Source organism: Filicampus tigris, chromosome 9, assembly GCF_054856515.1.
Source record: "Filicampus tigris isolate MCC_2025a chromosome 9, RoL_Ftig_1.0, whole genome shotgun sequence".
NCBI classification, from domain to species: domain Eukaryota; kingdom Metazoa; phylum Chordata; class Actinopteri; order Syngnathiformes; family Syngnathidae; genus Filicampus; species Filicampus tigris.
Window position 1 is genome coordinate 10,854,579 of NC_141225.1, and position 8,104 is coordinate 10,862,682.

General features: G+C 42.4%; 1 protein-coding gene across 1 annotated transcript in view; it reads right to left on the bottom strand.

Moving 5' to 3' along the window:
* Positions 1-8,104, bottom strand: part of foxj3 (forkhead box J3) — a 127,263-nt gene extending 119,159 nt beyond the window's left edge. Inside the window, exon 1 of the mRNA XM_086041148.1 lies at positions 7,810-8,104. The gene's annotated coding sequence lies outside the window, so the exon portion shown is untranslated. The remainder of the gene's footprint in view (positions 1-7,809) is intronic.

The window sequence follows — 8,104 nt, forward strand, 5'->3', positions numbered from 1 at the left end:
TTTATGCACTCCAGCTTCCAACCATTGCGACAACTTATTTCAAGTCCAGTCCAAAATGTACACTGCTAATATAGGTTCCATCTTACCCATAAACCACTGAAGGCCAGCACTATAGAAAACAGATTAATGGATGAGCTCTTTTGCTTTGAAAGTCGACCATTGTCAGAGATTGTGTTCCAGCTACCGCTTTACTAGATTTGTACCGAATAATACTAACCCAAAAAAGTAAATACACCACATATAAAAATATATTGGCATCCTCATGAATAAATTGCCCCCTGCCAATCGCATAGCACAATAGAATTTTCGCCTGAGGGCTGAGATGTGGTGGTCTAATAGGGTTTTGCTGCAGAGGGTACCTGTTGTTGGGTGCTGTCCAACCACAGTAATGTGTGTGTGCGTGTGTGTGTGGCGGGGGGATGGGGGGTGGGGGGACTGTGCATGTGTGATGAGTATGCATGTAGCCACAGGCTCAACTACCACCAGGAGTCTGATAACTGCACCTCACGGATGGCCATTTGAATAATCACTTCAACAAGGGGAGAAATTAAAAAGGCTCTCAGTGTGAAGGGGGGCTAGGCACAGGGCCACTCGCTGCATTCCAAATGAGGAACCGCTATTCCGACAGTGAAAGCTCACCCCCACCACCACCAACACCACCACCTACCCACAATCACAGGCCTCACCATTGACATCCATCCAAAATTGTCACGTCCTATCACGAGTAATCTGTGAAATGATGCCCAGATGGGCATGTTGTGGGGCATGTGTGGTGTGGCAATTAAATATGAAAACCCCCCCAAAGACCGTCGATACTGACGAACATTTTTTGTAAGAAAATACATCCTTGAAGTCCTACAAATCCTCTGAGATTGAACAGTCAGTGTGTGTGTGTCCAGTCAATCAAGAAAGGTTAACTACCATATAAGACTAAAACTAAATTGAAGCAAAACTACTCACTCTTTGGACACACCACTAACATGTGCCCAGTGTAGGGATTTGAACCGATAAGCGGACTAGTCGACTCTGCAACTCTGCATCGTTTAACACTTGATGTTCACTACATGCTAATCGCGCATTTTTGGCATCTTGTCTTCCATTCGGCCAATTTACAGAACACTTTTGACTCTTCTGGTCAAACAAAGAGACACAGTCTTCATACACCTGCGCGGGTCTGAGAGTACCAAAATAAGGTGATGGTGGTGGATGAGAATAGCAAATAGCCTTGCTGGCTTCGGCTATTCCGATCAACACAAGTCTTCAAAGATTCATACTAGCGGTATCTCGGGACTGGCGGTGAGGAACGAGTGCATCTTGGTTTCCAAAATGGAAAGGCTAATAGTGTAAGGACAACGACTGTTCACAAACAAGAACTTTATTCATTTTTTCAGTTGTTTGATACCACTCACTAAAATTAATTAAATAAACCAATAGGGAAAATAAGCTTATAATTGACGCCCACTGAAATGCATTGGGGAATTTTGTATATGCATTATAAATGTTTTGATTAATTGGCCGATTAATCGTATTTTTTTTTCCACCAAAAATTGGCATCGCCTTCTAAAAATCCACACCATATAGTCGACGACGAAAAAAATCTCTCCACATTCAATGTAATGTCTCACAAGTGTTTAAGTTAGCACCTGCTATTAATTAATTTGTCCATGTAATTTAAATGTTTGTATCGCAAGATCACTTCATACATCACAGTTCAATTTCTGGCTCTATGGTTATCAAAACGCTATGCCGTCAAAAGGCCAAAGAAGACGACACAGAGACTGAAGAGTGGAGAAAACTACTACCAAAAGTCACTAGCGCTAGTTGCGTTTCTCCACCCCCAACTTGACAGCTTGGCAGGCCGAAGATCTGCTATTATCATGACAAATCTAGAAGGCAAGCAGAGCTGCAGTGTTAACACGGAAAGCTGGGAGCAGACAGTGTTACCTGCAATAGCTTCTGATAAACACATTTGGGATTGGCGTGTCATGTGCATCACTGCAACACTGTAATATGGCGGCTTGGTGATGAAGTGCTGTTTCCTCGAGCGAAAATACAATGGAATCTTGATGGGACCTCGATGTATGGGGATGGATGTTTAATACAGTGATTCTCAACCAGCGTGGCGTGGCACATTAGTGTGACGTGAGAGATCATCAGGTGTGCTGCGGAAAATCATCCGACGTCAATTATTTTGACAAAAAAAATATGCATTTTCTAATGGCTTTTTTTGTTAATTTATCTAAGTCAACCACATATAGTAACAGGCAAAACAATGAAATGATCTTCTACTAAATGACTGATGGTACATAATTAGCCTGTATATATACTTTTTGTAAATCGTTTTGCTAAGTGGAGTGCCGTGATTTTTTTTTTTCCCCAATATGTAATATGTGCCTTGGCTTAATAAAGGTTGAGAAACACTGGTTTAATAAGTCAGTGGTGGCTTCTCGCGGACACCATTCTGTACGGAGGGATGAACGTCACCCAATCTGGAGAGAGTTTCAGTCTCCAGAGGTCACCAGTAACACCACAAAACGTTGCTAGCCACTTTTTGTGGGGAAAATAGTCACTACAATGGTAAAAAAAAAGTTGCTATAAGTAGCAAATATTTTGCCAATTTGGCAACACCAAGGAGTCCTTGCTTTGTCGCAATACCCTAGCTCCGCCCCCAGTTGGCATGACAATAAAAGCTGTACTTTGCTTTTGCATCAGACAGAACATCCCCCATAAAATCAAGTGTGACAAATAGATGTTAAGTGTGCTGTAATTCTTTGTCCTTTGTGTAATTTGACAGAACAATGTCAGAGACCTTTTTTAAAACAACGGGGAACCGTTTAAAATTGTGGGGAAAACATGCATATTACAAACGCGAGAAGAACCAGATGACCACAAAGCCCGTTAAGTAAATAAAAACACAGATTCTTGAAGTTGTGCTCAAAAGGAATTCATTTTTTGGGGGGCATTTTTTCAAGCATTTTCTGTAATTCCAGTCAGATTTTTGCAACCTTTATTGAACCAAGACAAGGCATATAGAAAAGTAGGAATACTGAAATGATCAATTTATTCATAAATTGACTTACTCAGTGTAAACGTGGGCCTGTTGGAAGTAGGGCTGCCACAAACGATTATTTTGCTCGTCGACTAATCACTAACAGTAGTCGCGATTAGTCGACTAATCGGATAATATATAAATCGCGGAAAATCGCAGCAGCAAGCTGCACTTTTATTGTTTTTTAATTTTGTGTTAGTTTAAATGTTATCAAAAAGGTTTTGTTATTCTTTTTACTTGTATGCATAATTTAAAAGTAGTAAATTGATCGACACAATCAAAATGTGGTATGCACCTGTAACAAAAAAGGAAGATCTTTTTTTCTTGCACTATAACATAGCATATTACAACAAACTTAATTATGGATTTTATTGTTATGTGATGCCGATGAGTGGCACGTATGTCGTTTTTGTGTTGAGTGCTGATATTTCCCAGTTCATGAACGCATCACTCCGTTCTTGAGTGAGAGAAAGAGAAAGAGAGCAAGCGTACGCTTCCTGCTTCGATGTCCACCACAGGCATAAACACACAGAGTTGTGGTTGTTAATCAACGCGAGTTTACTGAATAATGGTTGCTTAATCCATAGAAGATGCTACGACGTGTTAGCGTACCAAATAGGAGCGTTACATCAAACACACACCGTAACGTGTGTATGCTAACTGCATCTAGCGTCTAGACACAACTGTGCCTATGTCAGATATGAAATCAGGCATAAGCCATAACTTGATTTTTTTTTAATGATTGGGCATCCCCATCGTGCTGCCATGAAAGGCAGGCGTGCATTGTATTGAGTATATTTGGTGAAATGCGCCGTAACTTTCGGACTCGGTTGCCAACACAAATTAGCCCTTACAGTGTAAGGCTTACACTACTTTACCCACGATGCTTCTGTTTACATCACCCGGATTACCACCACTGCGCATGTGCGTTGCAGATAGGAAAACAGACAGCGGGAGAAGAGCGAGACGCGGCAGTTTCGAAAGAAAAATAATGTGCCAAATAAATAAATACATAAATAAACGACGCGTCGACCATTACAATTAATTGTCGACGATTTTGATCGTCGACGTCGTCGTGATTAGTCGGCTAATCATGGAAGCCCTAGTTGAAAGGCACACAAAGCTCATTCTCTTGTATGAACTGCAAGATTTATTGCACCTTCTGCCATCTGATGGAAACGCATTTACCGTAATTGTTCTGCCTGTCACTATATTATACATTGCCAGAATAGATAGATGAACAAAAAGCATATTTGTGAATAATAAAAAAAAAAAAAAAATTGGGCATATTAATACAACTTTATTTATACAGCGCATTTTATAGCAGCAGCAGCTGTAACAAAGCACTTTACATTTAACAAAAATAGCAATAATACAACAACAAAGTCAGTGAAAGCAATAAGATCATTATCACAAATTAATGACACTAAAACATATGCAGTAGACTCCGAAACAGCAGAAAAGTGTCAGTCTCAGGTCAGTATTTCAGTCAAATAATATATGCCTGTGACTATTGTTATATTGTCTGACAACACATGTTATCCCATTGTTTGTGTTCGAATATCTGTTGCGTAAAAGGATTATAACACAGCGACACTGATGCTATTAGTCAGCCTATCACTAGCAGGGTTTACATGGCGCCCTGTATTCCAATTAGAAAGGATCTGAATGACCAATCGGAATGAAAATGAGCCATATAAACACCCCGATTGAAATAAAAAGGGCCCAAACTGAATTGAATTTCATTCGGATTCAAAGGGGTGGTATATTCCTTTTGCCAATCCGAACGACCGTCATGTAAACAGTTCAATCGGAATGGCCAGGCTGCGTCCGGTCTGCGCATTCTCTGTCTTCATGTAAATGCGCAGTGACCTTGTTGCATACGTACTTTAAAATGGCAGCATCTTACCAGAGCTCGTCTGCGATGTGAGAACTTGTTTTAAAGCACTGGTAAATTGTTTTTAATCAAGATATTGCTTTAATAAAAGTGTTAAAAAAATAGCGAATACTGTGCTAAATAGATGAATCATCTTGATAGACCAGGTGATGTTTACATTGATCTCCGCGTGTCACACGGCTGTAACACGGCTGATCTGATTAACAGGGTGGAGCAAGTAAACGGCCGATCGGAATAGATCACGTCACATGTAAACAGGTGGCCAAAGAGCTTAATTTTGAATGATTTCATCCCGAATGACAAAAAAAGTCTCCATCTAAACCCGACTTATGTTGTTTTGTGTTGTATTGTATTCACGCAGTGTTCATATCTTACATTTTTGCTCGCAAGTAGGGTGACGCGATACTGGAAAAACACGCGATATGGATGTTGACTATTGCGACCTTTTAACGTGTACCTAAAGAAATTACATCCTTATTATCTAATCAAAGAAGTCATTCTTTTAATGTGGAAAAATAAGCAGGCTCAATGTATTCTTATCAAATTTAGTTATTTAGTTTTAGTAATGCCCCTTGATACTGTTCTCCTATTGGATGGCGAATACTTCGAGTAGACTGTGAAGAACTCAATGTTAACCGTGTGTGTGTGGGGGGGGGAGTGTACACGTGCGTGTGCGTGTGTGTGTGTGTGAAAATTATAATGTGTGGATTATAATGTGTAGACGTGTAGAGCTGCGTGCACGAATATCCACTCACATTTAAAGGAAGGGTGATTAATATGCAACACCAATTCTGACCTTTCATTGTGGGTGCTGACTAATATTAAGGGCATTTCTTTCAGTCTGGGGTGGGTTGAGACAGTCGGAGGATGGAGGGATGCACAACCCATCCATCCATTTTCTAAACCGTTTGTCATCATTAGAGTCACGAGTGAGCTGGAACCTATCCCAGCGGACTTGCACTCAGGACTGGCCAGCCAATCGCAGAGCACATGTTGCATAGACAAATACAGTCACTCACACCTATAGGCAGTCTTCAATGAACGTAACATGCATGTTTTTTGGAATGTGGAAGAAAGCCAGAGTGCCTGGAGAAAACACACTCAAGCACAGGGAGAACATGCAAACTCCACTCCAGATTTGAACCAAGAACCCCTCGACTGCCTGGCAGATGTGCTAACCACCAGTGGGTATGCACGACATTGTCATAAATCTAACGCCTCGTTCCACAACAAGGCGTGCTCAGTGACTGTCAGGCTATTCTTCATTTGACTGTTTTAGAGGTTTTTCATTCAAATATTTAACGAAACTACGACTTAACTACTGTGTTAGCCTAAGTAGTGAATCCCAACCTTTATTGAGCCAAGGCTCAAATTTTAAATTTTAAATATGTAACGGCACACCACAAAACAAAAATTTCACTAAAAGTGTATCTAGGGAAGTAAAGTATTCCAAGCCCTGGCACTAATGGCAGGTGGGAAAAAAAATGAGAATAATTGACAGCCCACAAAAAAAAATTCTAGTAAATATATCCCAATTGCCAATATGACTAATTTAATTTGCAAATATACCACAAACTAAAGACCCCAAAATGTAATCAAATATGATTTCAAACTCCTCTTACAATATCACTCCTAAAATAAATAGCTTCCGTCCAAAGTGCTCATTTATGTGTACATGTCAAAGACTCTCCATAACTTATAGATGCACACTAACAACCCAGGCTAAATTTAGCTTCTCCCAATCATACGAGGGTCTTTCTCAGTCTCGATGCATCACTTCACCTGATTTCCTTCACAGCGAACACGATACTACTTTCCCATTTACACATGGAATTGGTGACATCTTTTGGCATTTCAGAAAGGACACCCCCCAAAAAATAGCAAGTTTTTGAGCAAATAGCTGGTGGTAGGTGACACAGAAATCGATCAATTTGTGAATAGCAATCCAAAAATAGGCAGGGGTTCAATACCGTACTTTGAAATAATGATGATATGTGGTGGTTGATGAGCATTTCATTGTTCTGCCTGTCACTGTCACTGGCATAGATAGATGCTCAAATATAACTTAGTACCGGTTTATAAATAACTTTCAGACCAATTTATTAAAGTGGATAAAATCATACGGCACACCTGATAATCTCTCAGCCACTAGTTGTAGGTAAAGACAAGTTCCGATTTACGTACAGATTGGTGGCCGTAAGACCTAGACTGTCGTAAATCAAGGAGCCCTCGATATTAACAAGCACGTGGGGGTGACACGCTTCTAATGTAAATCCAAACACAGCATTGTTATCAGATTTAGGGCTGGATTCAGCTATCGCGATTATGAGGCCGACTGTCCCTAATGTAGTGGCCGGCCGCCGGGTTGCATATGCTGCACTTGTTGAGTCCCAGAGCAAGTATGAGTATATTTATGTTCTGGAGGAATTCAATGGCGGTGTGCGAGGAGGAGGCGATTGACAGCGAGGGGGGGGGGGGGGAACACACTGCAACAGCTGTGAGTCAAATGCCACCAGGGCACGCAGGAAAGCCAAATGACACACACGCAAGCGAAGAGACACGCGCACACACTTCCTACTGCACACGCATACCAAACAGCTAGCCTAGCCGTGGGAGAGAGCTGGGGTACGTCACTACATTACACCCAGAAAAGAGGGTGTCTCCCCCAGCCCAGCCACCCTACGCGCGCCCCCCTGCCACGGCGAGAGGAAAGCTGTCAACCCGGGCCTGCGCGCCGGGTTCAACCCCCCCGCCCCTCCTCCCTCCTCAATGTGAGAACTTGAACGCAGCACACTTTGCCCGACAAAAAGTCGTCCATTTGTCGGGCCCTAGTTCAACTTGCATGCCCGTGTAGCTCACTTACTCTGTGGGGGAGGAGAGAGCTGATGTTGACGGTGGTCTCCGTAATCCTCGCGGTAGTTTCGCACTTATCTGCTCCCGCCTTCTGACGCTGTCTGCCTCCTATGGGCCGGCGGGTTCCCCGAGAGTGTCCCCCGCGCTGTCGAATGCTTGTCGTCCCGGGTAACGAGCCGCCGAAGGTTCGCCGGTGTGCCTGTGGTGCCGTGGCGTCCCTTCACTGCTTCTGTCTCTCTGCTTGCCTTCTCCCCGCTTCGCCTCTTACTCGGCGGCCGAGCCAACATCCGGGACTCTTCGCGCAC